This window comes from Choloepus didactylus, chromosome 2 (assembly GCF_015220235.1).
Source record: "Choloepus didactylus isolate mChoDid1 chromosome 2, mChoDid1.pri, whole genome shotgun sequence".
NCBI lineage: Eukaryota > Metazoa > Chordata > Mammalia > Pilosa > Megalonychidae > Choloepus > Choloepus didactylus.
In genome coordinates, this window is record NC_051308.1 from 222270146 (window position 1) to 222288776 (window position 18631).

The 18631-nt window shown below is 37.5% G+C and overlaps 1 pseudogene; it reads right to left on the reverse strand.

The window, feature by feature from the left end:
• Positions 1 to 3798: 3798 nt before the first annotated feature.
• LOC119514398 lies at positions 3799 to 18123 on the reverse strand (annotated as a pseudogene).
• Positions 18124 to 18631: the final 508 nt, after the last annotated feature.

Here is an 18631-nt window from a genome sequence, read left to right on the forward strand (position 1 = left end):
TAATACTGCCATGTACCTTTCCTAAGAACAAGGATATTCACTTATGTATTCACATTAAGTGCAGTTATCAAGTTCAAAAATTTTGACATTGATATAAAGCTTAGAGTCTATATTCCAATTTTCCCATGTCCTTTTGAGACTTCCCTCCTCTTTTGTTAGCTCCTGTCCAGGATCTTTAATTGTCTTTAATTGTCATTGTCTCTTTAGTTGCCCTTCCCTTCCCTTTCCTTCTTTCCCCTCTCCTTTCCCTTCCCTTCCCCCCTCCCTCCCCTTCCTCCCTTTTCTTCCTATTTGTGGGAACATGCATGGAACATAAGCTTTCCCATCTTAACCACTCCCAAGCATACTATTCATTTGGGATTAATCACATTCAATATATCGTGGTAACCTCACCATCTTCCCATCTCCCCAAACAGAAACATCCTAAGAACAAGGATATTCACCTATGTATTCACATTAAGTGCAGTTTTCAAGTTCAAAAATTTTGACATTGATATAAAACCCATTATGCATTAACTCCCCATCCCCTTTGCCACCCTTCCCATAGCCTGTAGTCTTTCTGTCTCTATGAGCTTGAATATTCTGATATTTTCTCTGTAGTTACCATGGGGCTTAAATTTAATATCCTAAATCTGTAACAATCTTGTTTGCTTTGATACCAACTTAACTTCAATAGTATACACAAACCATGTTCCTATACCCCTCTGCCCCCCCCACCTTTATGTAGTTCTTGTCACACATTACATGTTTATACATTATGAGTCCCAAACCACTAATTCCTCATTACATTTTATGCATTTACCTTTTAGATTCTAAAAAGTGGATTTGCACACCAAAAATACAATGGTACTGGCATTTATATTTACCCACCATTGCCCTTCTGTATATTGTTGATTGTCTTTTCCTCACTCTCCACAGAATTCCTTAGCATCTCTCATTGGGCTGTTCTAGCGGTAACAAGCTTCCTTAGCTTTAGCTTTTGTTTATCTGGGAATGTCTTAATTTGTCCCTCATTTTTTTTTTTTTTTGGCTTTTAACAATGGGGATTTAGTAAGTTACAAGTTACAATTCTAAGGCCATGAACATATCCAAATTAAGGCATCAACAAGAGGATACCTTCCCTGAAGAAAGGCTGCTGGCAACTGGAGCTCCTCTGTCAGATGGCGAGGCACATGGCTGGTATCTGCTGGTCCTTCGCTCCCAGGTTTCATTGCTTTCAGCTTCTGATTCCAGTGGCTTTTAGTCTGAGGATCTGTGGGTTGTCTCTTAGCATCTCCAGGGCATTTCTCTCTCTCTAAACTCTCTTTCCAAATGTCTCTGCCTTTTATCCTCTCATAAAGGACTCCAGTAAAGGATGAAGACCCACCTTGAATGGGCTGGGTCATATCTCAATTGAACAACCTAATCAAAAGGCCCCACTCTCAGTAAGTCTGGCCCCACAGGGATGGATTAAAAGAACATGGTTGTACATTGAGAGTTGACACCTTTCTGTATGAATATTCTATTTTACAATAATGGAAATGGCTGAAGCTGTGGAACTGTGACCCAAGACAGTCTTTGAAATTTGCACTCTAACTACCTGTGAAATCGTACTTTGAAAGTTATCACTGTTATGTATACATGTTAAATTTCACAATAAAAAAAAAAAAGAACATGGCAGAAATCTCAAAAACAATGTTGAGTTCAAAGTTGCAAAAGGATAGGTACAATAATGGTAACATTCATGTAAAATGTTAAAATGCAAAATAATACTTAACAGTTTGGATTTATACTACAGCAAGAATACAGTAACAAAAACCTTAACCTTAACAAAACCCTAACAAATTTTAGGATAATGATTGACTCTGGGGATGAAGGAAGGTGAGGATCAAAGCTAGATGAGAAAGTGTCATAAGAGAATGGTCTATCATACAAAATAAAGGCACTCAATGATCTAGAGCGGGTGTTGGAAATTTTTTCCAACAAGGGCCAGACAGTAAACATTTTAGGCTTTGCAGGCAAAACTGAGGATATGTTGTAGGTATTTTATTGGGGTACAAAGTATTTCTTTTCATAAAAATTTGATTTTTTAAAAATCATGTAAAAATGTGAAAAAACATTTTTAGCTTGCACACCATACCAAATTAGGCAGCAAGCTAAATTTGGCCCATAGGTCATAATAGGCTGACTGTTAGCCTACAACAGCACCATCCAACAGCACTTTCTGCAATGATGAAAATTTTCTACGTCTGCATTGTCTGATATGGTAACCATTTTCACCAGCTTCTGCTGAGCTTTTTCTAACACTCTAGCCTGTCACCAACACCAGAACCTTGAGGGTATTGTAACCACAGCCATATGTGGCTACTGAGCACTTGAAATGTGGTTACTGGGACAGAGGAATTTAATTTTAAATTTTATTTAATTTTAATTAATTTAAATTGATAGCCACTCCAGGGTTTCCGTGAACTTAAAGAACAGATATTAGGAGAGTAGCTGAACTAGCAAATTGGAAAAAGAAGTTTATAATGGGAGTGGGGAATATGAATAAGTGATTTGAGAGACAGATTTTGGATGATGATAAGGGTTTTGGGTGTGACTGATGTGGAAAAAGAAATGGAAATGCAATCAAGAAAATTTGAGGTCAGGATGGAAGGGACACCCAGTAAAATAAGAATTTTTTTTTATAATGGACCTGGAGATTCCACAATGAAAAGTTTGGAAGAGAGAAGAAAAATGTTAGGTTGAAAGTATGAAGAGAAAGCTGAGTTTCATGGCAATGACTACAGAGAATAACAAGGAAAACACAAATAGAAATGTCCAAGAAGGATGATTGTCTTACTAGAAAGTAAGACAATCGGATATTCTTTGTATTTAAAGAATAGAAAAAAAAAAAACACCACAAAAATACAAGCAGAATCTTATACAAAACTTTATTTGCTCTTCAAAAACTGGATAAACTGTAGTGCTTCAAAAGTTTCAAGAGATACAAGTATGCTCTTCAAACTTTCTAAATTGGACTAATTCCCTTATTTGTTGATCAAAAACATTACATAGAGCAAATACAAAATGCCTTTAGTAGTCATACATTTAACATTTGAAATTTTTGGCCAAATAGGAGCTATCCCGAAAGTTTATGAAATAATGATTTGTGATTTTGTGAAGCATCATTTTGAAAACCATGCCTGTAGAGCTTTGGGTTCAGGGCTTGTCACTTACCTAGCCCATGAGCCTAAGAACCATCAGTTCTGTAATCATGATCTCCTATATATTTTATCTGAAAATTAAATACAACTGTGATATAAGGGATCCACAAACAACTTAGGGCATGCCATACCGTGAATGTGAAGGATTTCCTTTACTCAAATGTTATAGTAAGGAATTTTAAAAGGTCCTCAGTCTGTCTGCGAAAATCACTCTAGCATCCCCTACTTAAGGGAAAAAATATAGGTGCCAAAAGCTTCTAATTAAAGCATCTTAATTTGAACAATCATTATTAATTTTCAAACTTTTAGTAAAAGATACATTTTGAATAAATGAAGGGTTTTAGGCAGTATAAGAAATCTAAACTATTATAGTGCTTAAGTCCAGTTATTTATATTCAAAAGAAAAATAAACTCTATTTTATTAAAGGTAAGATCAACCATCATATTTTAAGTATAGTTTTGAAGAAGTGTTCATGATCTATATAGTTCTGTCAAGAGAATAGTCTATGACAGTAACTCGACCCACTTGGGTACTATCTTACAAACTTTTCTTTGAGTGATAGAGTGGAGTAAAGGATGAATTTCAGTGGCATCCAACAAAGCTTCACTGTACTTAATACATTTTTTTTTTAGAAGTGCGCCTGGAGTGCTTTTTTTTTGGCTTGAAAATAGGAGAATTCAAGAGACACAAATCTGTAAAAGGGTCCCCTCTCTCAATTTCAAAGCGAGTGTGGCTTCCTTATAGTTTACACTGGCTGTGCACCTACGTTTACATGGAGACACTGTGGGCTTTCTTTATTCTTTTTTTTTAATTCAATTTTATTGAGATATATTCACATACTGTACAATCATCTAAAGTGTACAATTGTTCACAGTACCATCATATAGTTGTGCATTCATCACCCCAATCCATTTTTTGAACATTTTCCTTGTACCAGAAAAAGTGAAAATACGAATAAAAAATAAAAGTAAAAAAGAACACCCACACCATCCCCCCCCACCCTATTTTTCATTTAGTTTTTTGTCCCCATTTTTCTACTCATCCATCCATACACTGGATAAAGGGAGTGTGATCCACAAGGCTTTCACAATCACACTGTCACCCTTTATAAGCTATATTGCTATACAATTGTCTTCAGGAATCAAGGCTACTGGGTTGTAGTTTGATAGTTTCAGGTATCTACTTCCAGCTATTCCAACACGTTAAAACCTAAAAAGGGTTATCTATATAGTGCATAAGAATGCCCACCAGAGTGGCCTCTCAACTCCATTTGGAATCTCTCAGTTAATGAAACTTTATTTCATTTCATTTTGCATCCCCCTTTTGGTCAAGAAGCTGTTCTCAATCCCATATCTGGTCCAGATTCATCCCCGGGAGTCATATCCCACATTGCCAGGGAGATTTACAACCCTGGGTGTCAGATCCCATGTGGGGGGGGAAGGCAGTGAGTTCACCCGCCGAGTTGGCTTAGCTAGAGAGAGAGGGCCACATCTGAGCAACAATAAGGTACTCAGGGGGAGACTCTTAGGCACAATTATAAGCAGGTTTAGCCTCTCCTTTGCAGTAACAAGCTTCATAAGGGCAAGTCCCGTGATAGAGGGTTCAGGACATCAAACCACCAGCCCTCAATGTTTGTGAGAACATCAGCAACAATCCAGGTGAGGAAGCCCAACACCACTGCATTTTCTTCCAGCTCCTCAGGGGGGCTCTGTATTTATATTTTTATTCTCTGTCCAAATTACTTTGGGATGTATTGCTATTTCACACTAACCTATGCAAACCTACCAGGTCTCACTTCCTATTAAAAATTCCATATAATTATGGTATTTGAAAAAACTGTACGAGTTAAATTGTTTAGGAAATATAGATCTTGCACCAACTAAACATCTCTACCCTTAGTCTCACATGGAATTTGAAGTTTTAAAATGCAGTCAGTATCGTCCTTTACCCTTTGGCCCAATTTGCCCTACTCCTAACCACATCTGCTCCATTCATATCTCTAGTTGAAGTCTGGACTCTTTTTCAGCTTTTTTAACAGTTGCTGTATGTGCTAATACTGACATTCATATCTGCCAAGTTCTAGCTCTGAGTTTCAGGTGTAACACAGATGCTCAAATTTCGATCGATCAGGTAATACACAAAAGGATCAGAATCTCGGAATCAGGAGATAGCCATTATAATTCAGGAATAGATGTGACTGCTGTAAGAGCTTACAATCTAGGGACCATTACAATAAGCATTCCCCTGATAAGCTGTGCTCTAAGGTTCAATTCTGAGTCTTTATTCTTTTTGGGAGAAGGAGAAAGTTTTCTGATTTTCACTACAGGAGAAAGGAGACATTTGTGAAATCCTTCAGACCAAGACGAGTTGACTAGTAAGTTTCAGGTGGTGCATTGGTAGGAGTTTTGCTGGTAGGAGTTTTTTTTTGGCTTGGAACCTTGGGTTTCTTTTTCATCTGTATATTTTAGTGGTCTTTTAGATTGCGGCCTGGTGATTGGGCTTCTATCTGATTCGCTGGTGAGATTCTGAATGTACTTGGCAGGTATTTTTAGAAGGCAAATAGAGGTCATCAGAATCATCTCCTGACTCACTTGATTTACAAATACTTACTTCTGACTCATTTTTGCTTTCTTTTCTTTTAGAATCACTGCTCTTTTTATTTTGCCAGAAAGGAGTGAGATGAATACCTTCTTCCAAATTAAAATGGTAAGCATCATTGTAACTGAAAGATTCACCTAAATTTTTGGGGGAAACAGTTTTTTTACTTTCACTCTTGCTCCCTTTATACCCTGATACAGACTTTGATTTTCTTCTTCTATTAATTATTATTTTCTTTTATCTTTTTCTTCTTTGTGCATCTCTATGCTTAGTTTTAGTTTGCTCAGATTTAGATTCTAAAATGATTTCTTTTGTTTTACTAAGGCTTGCTGGGTAAATCAACTTTGGTAATAAGTTAATTTGGTCCTTGTTCCATTGACAAACATTTTGTTCTACATTTTCAGGTATGTGTTCATTTATGAGTGGGTCTGAAAGTTGCATTTTTTCCAATCCAAAAGATTCCCCTGTTAAATGACTAGTTTCAAAATTATCTATAGTATCAAATTGAGATAGATTGTTGAAACGTTTCTTTAAATTGTGACAAACCAATACGGTTCTAAGTAAGGCATTATCGGTAGGCTAATCTTCATCTGACCAAAATCAAATCTCAATATGTCTTGAACAGTAGGTATTTGCTCTTGTACTTGGAATGATTCGCCTTGTCCCAGAAGGTCAGCTTCCTGAAGAGGAATTTGCAGTAAACCTTTTACAAATAATTCCCTGGAGTTGTCATCACTATTGGAGTCCATTCCAGAGGGATGGTGTTGAGCAGTTTCTTCTGTTTGTTGTGAAGTAAGTTTTTTTTTCAATGCATAGAGCTGACATGGGAGGTAGTAACATTCTTTTCTTAGCTGTAGGATGGTATCTTGGGCCTCTCTCACTTTCAATTTTTCATTTTCCAAAGCTAAAACTAACATTCTATTGCTGCCCTGCTAATTTTTCAGCAGCATAGGAGTCCTGGTGGTTATTTGACATGGTGCAGCGGCAAAAGACTTGCGTTTGCCAATTTTTGCCAACTTTTTGTTCCTTTTCTCTTTCATTCATTTCTCTGTATCTTCGAGAATATCTTGAAAGGAATTTTTAAGGCACCTTTCCTTGGCCACTTTCTGCCTTGGCCAACACTTCTCCCGCCGCTGTCACCCTCCTCCTTACATTCCAAGGCTCCACGAGGCTGTCCGGTGTTGGGAACACTTAGTCCGGGGCTCTGGACTCCAAAGTTTGTGGCACCAACCAGCTCCTGTTGTTTCTGACTTCTGCTGTCCCTCATTTTTTTTTAAATTCAATTTTATTGAGATTATTCACATACCATACAATCATCCAAAGTGTAAAATCAATTGTCCACAATACCATTATATAGTTGTGCATCCATCACCAAAATTAACTTTTTTTTCAATTTTAGAACATTTTCATTACTCCAGAAAAGAAATAAAAATAAAAAAGGATATACAGGGCGGGCAATACCAACTACACATGCAAGGTTGGTACACCAATTGGACCCCACAAGACTCACTGCCCCACTCACCACAAAGACAAAGTGGGGGAGAACTGCTTGAGGGAAACAGGTGGCTCATGGACGCCATCTGCTGGTTAGTTAGAGAAAGTGTACTCCACAAACCTGCAGATCTGACAAATCAGAGATAAGGATTTCAATCAGTCTACAAATCCTAAAAGAACCCTATCAAGTTAAGCAAATGCCAGGGGGCCAAAAACAACAGAAAATTTTAAAGCATATGAAAAAAACCAGATGATATGGATAACCCAAGCCCAAGCACCCAAATCAAAAGATCAGAGGAGACACAGTACTAGAGCAATTAATCAAAGAACTAAAGATGAATGATGAGACCATGGCACAGAATATAAAGGACATGAAGAAGAGCATGGCACAGGATATAAAGGACATCAAGAAGACCCTAGAAGAGCATAAAGAAGAAATTGCAAGAGTAAATTAAAAAATAGATGATCTCGTGGAAATAAAAGAAACTGTTGACCAAATTAAAAAGATTCTAGATACTCATAGTACAAGACTAGAGGAAACTGAACAGCAAATCAGTGACCTGGAGGATGACAGAATGGAAAATGAAAGAACAAAAGAAAGAATGGGGAAAAAAACAGAAAAAATCAAAATGGACCTCAGGGATATGACAGATAATATAAAACGTCCAAATATAAGACTCATTGGTGTTCCAGAAGAGGAAGAGAAGGGTAAAGGTCTAGGAAGAGTATTCAAAGAAATTGTTGGGGAAAACTTCCCAAATCTTCTAAACACCATAAATACACAAATCATAAATGCCCAGCGAACTCCAAATAGAATAAATCCAAATAAACCCACTCTGAGACATATTCTGATCACACAGAAGAGAAAAGCAAGAGAAAAGCAATTCACCACATAAAAAGGAAACAGCATAAGACTAAGTAGTGACTACTTAGCAGCCACCATGGATGCAAGAAGGCAGTGGCATGACATATTTAAAATTCTGAGAGAGAAAAATTTCCAACCAAGAATTCTTTATTCAGTAAAGCTCTCCTTCAAATTTGAGGGAGAGCTTAAAGTTTTCACAAACAAATGCTGAGAGAATTTGCTAACAAGAGACCTGCCCTACTTGAGATACTAAAGGGAGCCCTACCGACAGAGAAACAAAAAAAGGAGAGAGAGATGTGGAGAAAGGTTCAGCACTAAAGAGATTCAGTATGGGTATGTTAAAGGACATTAAGAGAGAGAGGGAAAAATATATATATGACAAACATAAACCAAAGGATAAGATGGCTGATTCAAGAAATGCCTTCACAGTAATAACATTGAATGTAAATGGATTAAACTACCCAATTAAACGATATAGATTGGCAGAATGGATAAAAAAAAAAATGAACCACCAATACGTTGCATATAAGAGACTCATCTTAAACACAGGGACACGAAGAAATGGAAAGTGAAAGGATGGAAAAAAATATTTCATGCAAGCTACAACCAAAAGAAACCAGAATTAGCAATATTAATCTCAGATAAAATAGACTTTAAATGCAAGGATGTTATGAGAGACAAAGAAGGCCACCACATACTAATAAAAGGGGCAATTCAACAAGAAGAAATAACAATCATAAATATTTATGCACCCAATCAAGGTGCCACAAAATGCATGAGAGAAACACTCGCAAAACTAAAGGAAGCAACTGGTGTTTCCACAATAATTGTGGGAGACTTCAACACATCACTCTCTCCTATAGATAGATCAACCAGACAGAAGACCAATAAGGAAACTGAAAACCCAAACAATCTGGTAAGTGAATTGGATTTAACAGAGATATATAGAACATTGCATCCTAAATCACCAGGATACACATTCTTCTCTAGTGCTCATGGAACTTTCTCCAGAATAGATCATATGCTGGGACATAAAACAAGCCTCAATAAATTTAAAAAAATTGAAATTATTCAAAGCACATTCTCTGACCACAATGGAATACAATTAGAAGTCAAAAACCATCAGAGACTTAGAAAATTCACAAATACCTGGAGGTTAAACAACATGCTCCTAAACAATCAGTGGGTTAAAGAAGAAATAGCAGGAGAAATTGCTAAATATATAGAGATGAATGAAAATGAAAACACAACATACCAAAACCTATGGGACGCAGCAAAAGCGGTACTGAGGGGGAAATTTATAGCATTAAACACATATATTAAAAAGGAAGAAAGAGCCAAAATCAAAGAACTAATGGATCAACTGAAGAAGCTAGAAAATGAACAGCAAACTAATGCTAAACCAAGTAGAAGAAAAGAAATAACAAGGATTAAAGCAGAAATAAATGACATAGAGAACAAAAAACAATAGAGAGGATAAATAACACCAAAAGTTGGTTCTTTGAGAAGATCAACAAGAGTGACAAGCCCCTAGCTAGACTGACAAAATCAAAAAGAGAGAAGACCCATATAAACAAAATAATGAATGAGAAAGGTGACATTACGGTAGATCCTGAAGAAAATAAAAAAATTGTAAGAGGATACTATGAACAACTGTATGCCAACAAACTGGATAATGTAGAGGAAATGGACAATTTCCTGGAAACATATGAACAACCTAGACTGACCAGAGAAGAAATAGAAGACCTCAACCAACCCATCACAAGCAAAGAGATCCAATCAGTCATCAAAAATCTTCCCACAAATAAATGCCCAGGGCCAGATGGCTTCACAGGGGAATTCTACCAAACTTTCCAGAAAGAACTGACACCAATCTTACTCAAACTCTTTCAAAACATTGAAAAAAATGGAACACTACCTAACTCATTTTATGAAGCTAACATCAATCTAATACCAAAACCAGGCAAAGGTGCTACAAAAAAGGAAAACTACAGGCCTATCTCCCTAATGAATATAGATGCAAAAATTCTCAACAAAATACTTGCAAATCAAATCCAAAGGCACATAAAAAAAATCATACACCATGACCAAGTGGGGTTCATTCCAGGCATGCAAAGATGGTTCAACATAAGAAAATCAATCAATGTATTACAACACATTAACAAACCAAAAGAGAAAAATCAAACGATTATCTCAATAGAGGCTGAAAAAGCATTCGACAAAATCCAACACCCCTTTTTTTTTTTTTAATTCAGTTTTATTGATATATATTCACAAACCATACAGTCATCCATGGTATACAATCAACTGTTCACAGTATGATCATATAGTTATGCGTTCATCACAACAATCTATTTCTGAACATTTTCCTTACATCAGAAAGAATCAGAATAAGAATAAAAAATAAAAGTGAAAAAAGAATACCCAAACCATCCCCCCATCCCACCCTATTTGTCATTTAGTTTTTACTCCCATTTTTCTACTGATTTTTTTCAATTTTTTAACTTTGTTTATCAAAAAATTAAAAACAAACAGGCAAACAACAACCAAAAACCCCCACAACATTTCAAACAAAGCAATGGATTAAGGAAAACAAATAACCTAAAATAACTACTTTGCTTCCAATATGTTCCTACCATACCCCAAGAAAATTAATAAACCATGTCCAAACAGAGGAGTAAGAAAAACAAATAATCTAAATAACTACATTGCTTCCAACATGTTCCTTCCATACCCCAAGAAAATTAACAACCCCTAAGAAAACAAAGGAATAAGAGAAAAAAAAAACCTAAAATAACTCTCTTGCTTCCAACTTGATCTTACTATATCCAAGAAAGTTTACAAACCATAATCATTCCTGAGCATTCCCATAACATTGAGATTACCCTCCATAGTTTATCTGTTCTTATTAGATTATCATTCCCCCTCCACTAATTGGTATCTCTAGGTCCCCTACATTCTACAGTATAAAACATTGTACATTTTTCACAGAATTCACATTAGTGGTAACATACAATATCTCTCTTTTTGTGCCTGGCTTATTTTGCTCAGCATTATGTCTTTTTTTTTTTTTTTTTAATCTTCATTTTATTGAGATATATTCGTATACCACGCAGTCATACAAAACAAATCGTACTTTTGATTGTTCACAGTACCATTACATAGTTGTACATTCATCACCCAAATCAATCCCTGACACCTTCATTAGCACACACACAAGAATAACAAGAATAATAATTAGAGTGAAAAAGAGCAATTGAAGTAAAAAAGAACACTGGGTACCTTTGTCTGTTTGTTTCCTTCCCCTATTTTTCTACTCATCCATCCATAAACTAGACAAAGTGGAGTGTGGTCCTTACGGCTTTCCCAATCCCCTTGTCACCCCTCATAAGCTACATTTTTATACAACTGTCTTCGAGATTCATGGGTTCTGGGTTGTAGTTTGATAGTTTCAGGTATCCACCACCAGCTACCCCAATTCTTTAGAACCTAAAAAGGGTTGTCTAAAGTGTGCGTAAGAGTGCCCACCAGAGTGACCTCTCGGCTCGTTTTGGAATCTCTCTGCCACTGAAGCTTATTTCATTTCCTTTCACATCCCCCTTTTGGTCAAGAAGATGTTCTCCGTCCCACGATGCCGGGTCTACATTCCTCCCCGGGAGTCATATTCCACGTTGCCAGGGAGATTCACTCCCCTGCCAACACCCCTTTTTGATAAAAACACTTCAAAAGGTAGAAATTGAAGGAAACTTCCTCAATATGATAAAGAGCATATATGAAAAACCCACAGCCAGCGTAGTACTCAATGGTGAGAGACTGAAAACCTTCCCTCTAAGATCAGGAACAAGACAAGGATGCTCACTGTCACCACTGTTATTCAACATTGTGCTGGAAGGGCTAGCCAGGGCAATCCAGCAAGACAAAGAAATAAAAGGCATCCAAATTGGAAAGGAAGAAGTAAAACTGTCATTGTTTGCAGATGATATGATCTTATATCTGGAAAACCCTGAGAAATCAATGATACAGCTACTAGAGCTAAGAAACAAATTTAGAAAAGTAGTGGGATACAAGATTAATGCACATAAGTCAGTAATGTTTCTATATGCTAGAAATGAAAAAATTGAAGAGACACTCAAGGAAAAGATACCATTTTCAATAGCAACTAAAAAAATCAAGTACCTAGGAATAAACTTAACCAAAGATGTAAAAGACCTACACAAAGAAAACTACATAACTGTACTAAAAGAAACAGAAGGGGACCTTAAAAGATGGAAAAATATTCCATGTTTATGGATAGGAAGACTAAATGTCATTAAGATGTCAATTCTACCCAAACTCATCTACAGATTCAATGCAATCCCAATCAAAGCTCCAACAACCTACTTTGCAGACTTGGAAAAGCTAGTAAGCAAATTTATTTGGAAAGGGAAGATGCCTCGAATTGCTAAAGACACTCTAAAAAAGAAAAACGAACTGAGAGGACTTACACTCCCCGACTTTGAAGCTTATTATAAAGCCACAATTTTCAAAATAGCATGGTACTGGCACAAAGATAGACATATTGATCAATGGAATCAAATTGAGAATTCAGAGATAGACCCCCAGATTTATGGCCGACTGATCTTTGATAAGAAGCCCAAAGCCACTGAACTGGGACATAACAGTCTTTTCAACAAATGGGGCTGGGAAAGTTGGAGATCCATACCCAAAAGAATGAAAAAGGACCCCTACCTCACACCCTACACAAAAATTAACTCAAATTGGATCAAAGATCTCAATATAAAAGACAGTACCATAAAACTCCTAGAAGATAATGTAGGGAAACATCTTCAAGACCTTGTATTAGGCAGCCACTTCCTAGACTTTACACCCAAAGAACAAGCAACAAAAGAAAAAATAGATAAACAGGAACTCCTAGAGCTTAGAAGTTTCTGTACCTCAAAGGAATTTGTCAAAAAGGTGAAGAGGCAGCCAACTCAACGGGAAAAATTTTTTGGAAACCATGTATCTGACAAAAGACTGATATCTTGCATATATAAAGAAATCCTACAAGTCAATGACAGGAGTACAGACAACCCAATTATAAAATGGGCAAAAGATATGAAAAGACAGTTCTCTGAAGAGGAAACACAAATGGCCAAGAAACATGAAAAAATGTTCAGCTTCACTAGCTATTAGAGAGATGCAAATGAAGACCACAATGTGATACCATCTCACACCAATTAGAAAGGCTGCCATTAAACAAACAGGAAACTACAAATGCTGGAGAAGATGTGGAGAAATTGGAACTCTTATTCATTGTTGGTGGGACTGTTCAGCCACTCTGGAATTCCATCTGGCAGTTCCTTAGAAAACTAGATATAGAGTTACCCTTCGATCCAGTGATTACACTTCTCGGTATATACCCGGAAGATCTGAAAGCAGTTGACATGAACAGATACCTGCACGCCAATGCTCTTAGCAGCATTATTCACAATTGCCAAGAGATGAAAACAACCCAAATGTCCTTCAACAGATGAGTGGTAAATAAAATGTTGTATATACACACAATGGAATACTACATGGCTGTAAGAAGGAACAATGTCGTGAAACATATGACAACATGGATGAACCTTGAAGACATAATGCTGAGCAAAATAAGCCAGGCACAAAAAGAGAAATATTATATGCTACCACTAATCTGAACATTGAAAAATGTAAAACAAATGGTTTATAATGTAGAATGTAGGGGAACTAGTGATAGAGAGCAATGAAGGAAGGGGGAATGATAACCCAATAAGAACAGATAAGCTATCGAGGGTAAATTTAATGTTCTGGAAATGCCCAGGAATGACTATGATCTGTCAGTTTCTGATGGGTATGGTAAGGACAAGTTCACAGAAATGTTGCAATATTAGGTTATTTTCTTGGGGTAGAGTAGGAACATGTTGGTTGTCTTTTTCTTACTCCCTTGTGATGGTTTGTTTGAAATGTTTTTTTGTTGTATGTTTTTTGAAAAAATTTTTTCTGATGTAGTTGATTTAAAAAAAAAAAGAGTTAATTAAAAAAAAAATGAGAAAAATATGCAGAGCCCCCTTGAGGAGCTGGTGGAGAATGTAGGGGTATTGGGCTTCCCCACCTCAATGGTTGCTGATGTGCTCATAGACATAGCGGACTGGTGGGTTGATGGGCTGAGCCCTCTACCATAGGACTTGCCCTTAGAAAGACTGTTGCTGCAAAGGAGAGGCTAGGCCTCCCTATAATTGTGCTTAAGAGCCTCCTCCCAAATGCCTCTTTGTTGCTCAGATGTGGCCCTCTCTCTCTAGCTAAGCCAACTTGGCAGGTGAAATCACTGCCCTCCCCACTACATGGGATCTGATACCCAGGGGAGTGAATCGCCCTGGCAACGTGGAATATGACTCCTGAGGAGGAATCTAGACCAGGTATCGTAGGATGGAGAACACCTTCTTGACCAAAAGGGGGATATGAAAGGAAATAAAATAAGCTACAGTGGCAGAGAGATTCCAAAAGGAGCTGAGAGGTCACTCTGGTGGGCACGCTTATGCACAATATAGACATCGCTTTTTAGGTTCTAGTGAATTGGAGTAGCTAGCAGTAATACCTGACACTATCAAACTACAACCCAGAACCCATGAATCTTGAAGACGATTGTATAAAAATGTAGCTTATGAGGGTTGACAATGTGATTGGGAAAGCCATATGGACCATAATCCCCTTTGTCTAGTTTATGGATGGATGAATAGAAAAATGGGGGAAGGAAAACAAACAAGCAAACAAACAAACAAAGGCATACAGTGTTCTTTTTTACTTTAATCGCTCTTTTTCACTTTAATTTTTATTCTTGCTATTTGTGTGTGTGTGGTAATGAAGGTGTCAGGGATTGATTTTGGTGATGAATGCACAACTATGTAATGGTACTGTGAACAATCGAATGTACACTTTGTTTTGTATGACTGCATAGTATGTGAATATATCTCAATAAAATGAATTAAAAAAAAAAAAAGCCAACCCACCTCTGGTATTTTGCATTCCAGCAGCATTAGCAAACTAGAACACCTATATTTCATGTCTATGAATTTACATATTATAATTATTTCCTATCAGTGAGATCATACAATACTTGTCCTTTTGTGTCTGACTTATTTTACTCAACATAATGTCCTCAAGTTTCATCCATCAACCTGTTTCTTTTTTATTAAGACAGGTTTGTTCACGCACCATATATTCCATCCTAAGTAAACAATCGATGGTTCCCTGTATAATCACGTAGTTTTGCATTCACCGCCATCATCACTATCTATATAAGGATATTTCCATTTCTTCCACAAAGAAAGAGAAAGAGTAACAAAAAAAGTAGAAAGACAAAAGAAAAAAAAAGGCAACTAAAAAGCAACAAAAGATAATATTAAAACAAAGTACAATTAAGTCAGGCAACATCACCAATGCCAAGAATCCCATTCCCCTCCCTTGTATCCCCCTCTTATAGGCATTTAGCTTTGGTATTTTGCCTTTGTTACAATAAAGGAAGCATAATAGGTTTCTGATAACTATAGACTCTAGCTTGCATTGATTTTATTTTTTCCCCAATATCACTCCATGTTTAACACCTTGCAAGGCTGACATTCTTTTGTTCTCCCTTATGTAAAAACATATTTGTACATTTTATCACAATCGTTGACCACTCTAGGATTCACTAAGTTATATAGTCTCAGTCTTTATCTTCTCTCTATCCTTCTGTTGTCCCATATGCTCCTAACCTTCCTCTTTTATCCATACTGACAGACATCTTTGTTCTGTGTACTTACAGTATTGTGCTACCATCACCCAAAATTGTGCTCCAAACCTCTTACTCCTGTCTTTTCCTATCTGTCTGTAGTGCTCCCTTTAGTATTTCTTGTAGAGCAGGTATCTTGTTCACAAACTCTCTCATCATTTGTCAGAAAATATTTTAAACTCTCCCTCATATTTGAAGGACAGTTTTGCCGGATATAAAATTCTTGGTTGGTGGTTTTTCTCTTTCAGTATCTTAAATATATCACACTACTGCCTTCCTGAATCTATGGTTTCTACTGAGAAATCTGCACATAGTCTTATCAGGCTTTCCTTGTATGTGATGGGATCATTTTTCTCTTGCTGCTTTCAGGATTCTCTGTCTTTGACATTTAATAATCTGATTATTAAGTGTCTTGGCGTAGCTCTACTCAGATCTACTCTGTTTGAGGTACGCTGAGCTTCTTGGATCTGTAATTTTATGTCTTTCCTAAGAGATGGGCAATTTTCAATGATTAGTTCCTCCATTATTGCTTCTGCCCCTTTTACCTTCTTGTCTCCTTCTGGGACACCCATGACATGTACATTCATGTGCTTCACGTCATCATTCAATTCCCTGAGACATTGCTCATATTTTTGCATTCTTTTCCCTATCTGTTCTTTTGTGTGTAGGATTTCAGGTGTCTTGTTCTCCAGTTCTTGAATGTTTTCTTCTGCCTCTTGAAATCTGCGTTTGTAAGTCTCCACTGTGTTTTTCATCTTTTATGTTGTGCCTTTCATTTCCACAGGTTCTGCCTGTTGTTTTTTTCAAACTTCCGAGTTCTTCCTTATGTTCGCCCAATTTTTTTTTTATATCCTTCCTCTCTTTTGCCATATCGTCCCCCAACTCGTTGAGTTGGTTTTTGAATTGATTTAGCATATTTATTTGGAGATCTTTAATTAGTTGTTTCAATTCCTGAATCTCAGTTGAAGTGTAAGTTTGTTCCTTTGACTGGGCCATATCTTCATTTTTCCTAGTGTGATTTGTAGTTTTCTGTTGCCTGGTCCTCTGGTTTTCTTGATTACCCCAATCAGATTTTCCCAGACTAGAATGGGCTCAGGTCTCAGGAGGGAGATATATTCAGTATCAAGTTTCCCTGATGGTGTGTCCTAGAAGATTGACAGACTTTATCTTGAGGTCTCTAGATGCTGTGCTTTTCCTAACCTGCCCAGCAGGTGGCACCTATCAGCCTGTCACACCCCACTGGTGTAAAGAGGTGAGGCCCCTTTAATTCTCAGTTGTGTCTGGTTTGATTGTTTGTTTTCCCCCAGGCCCTGGGATCTGAGTTCTGAAGGGAGGGCAGCCACTTGAGCTCAGCCCCACCTTCTACCTCTTAGGGAAGATACACACCCTAGGGAGTTATCTTCTGCACTTGAATTACTCCTTTGTCTCTCTGACTTTGCTAACTCCACCCATGCCTGGTTCAGAGAGCTGAGAACTGAAAATGCCTGAGGCTTTCTCCACTGAACCACTCAGACTGAGAGAGAAAATAAAGGGTAAAGAAAACCCCTTTTCAGAGCCAGTCCCCGGCTCCCCAGTTTCACCTGTTGGCTAGAGACAGTACCTGGTCCTCTGTGCTCCTTTTCTTGGGACACAACCATTTTCCAGTATTCTACCCTCAGCCATCTCCAAAAGCCTCTGTATTTTTTTTTTTTTCAGTGAGCCCCACCTCCTCTCCACTGGGAGCGACCTCAGGGTACTTTGCTACTTGTTAGGGGTTTGTCTGTGTTCAGCAGTCCACATTTGTTAATTAAAACCTCACTTGGAGCTTGGTTCAGCTATATTTGTTTGCTCCTGGCAAGGACTTCTTCTTTCTCCCACGGTGAAGTTTTGCAGCTTAGCCTGCCATGAGGGCACAGGGCTCTCAGCCTGTTCCACAGTTTTTACTTACAGCTTTTATGCTGCGATATCAGCCATTCCACCAATCCTAGGCTGGTGCATGATATGTGGACAGTCACGGTTGTCCCCCAGCAGTTGTTCCAGATTATTTAGTAGTTGTTCCTGACTATTTACTAGTTGCTCTAGAGGACTAACTAAATTCCACACCTCTGTATACTGCCATCTTGCCCCACTTCCTGTCCCTATTTTTGAAAGACAGATACACAATTCGTGGTTGGCAGTTTTTTGCTTTCGGCACTTTAAATGTGTCATCCCATTGCCTTCTTACCTCCATGCTTCCCAGTGAGAAACCAGCAGTTAATCTTAAGAAGGTCCCTTTGTGTATAACATGTTGTTGCTCTCATGTGGCTTTCAGAATTTTCTTTCTCTTCCTTTGGCATTTGACAGTTTGATCATGATATGCTGCAGTGTGGGTCTATTTGGGTTTATCCTGTTTGGAGTCTGTTCAGCATTCTGGATGTGCATATTCATGTCTTTAAATTTGGAAAGTTTTCAGCCATTATTTCTTTGAATATTCTCTTTTCCCCTTTCTCTCTTTCTTCTCCTTCTGGGGCTTCCACAATGCGTATATTGGTATGCTTGATTGTGTCCCAGAGGTTTATCAGGCTCTGTTCTGTTCTTCATTCTTTCTTCTTTCTGCTCCCCTGACTGAAAAAAGTCAATAGTCTTATCTTCAGTTTCTCTGATTCTTTCTTCTGCCAGCTCCAATCTGCTGTGAACTCCTCTAGAGATTTTTAATTTGGTATTTTTAATAGGTCTTCAGCTCTATTTGGTTCTTTTTC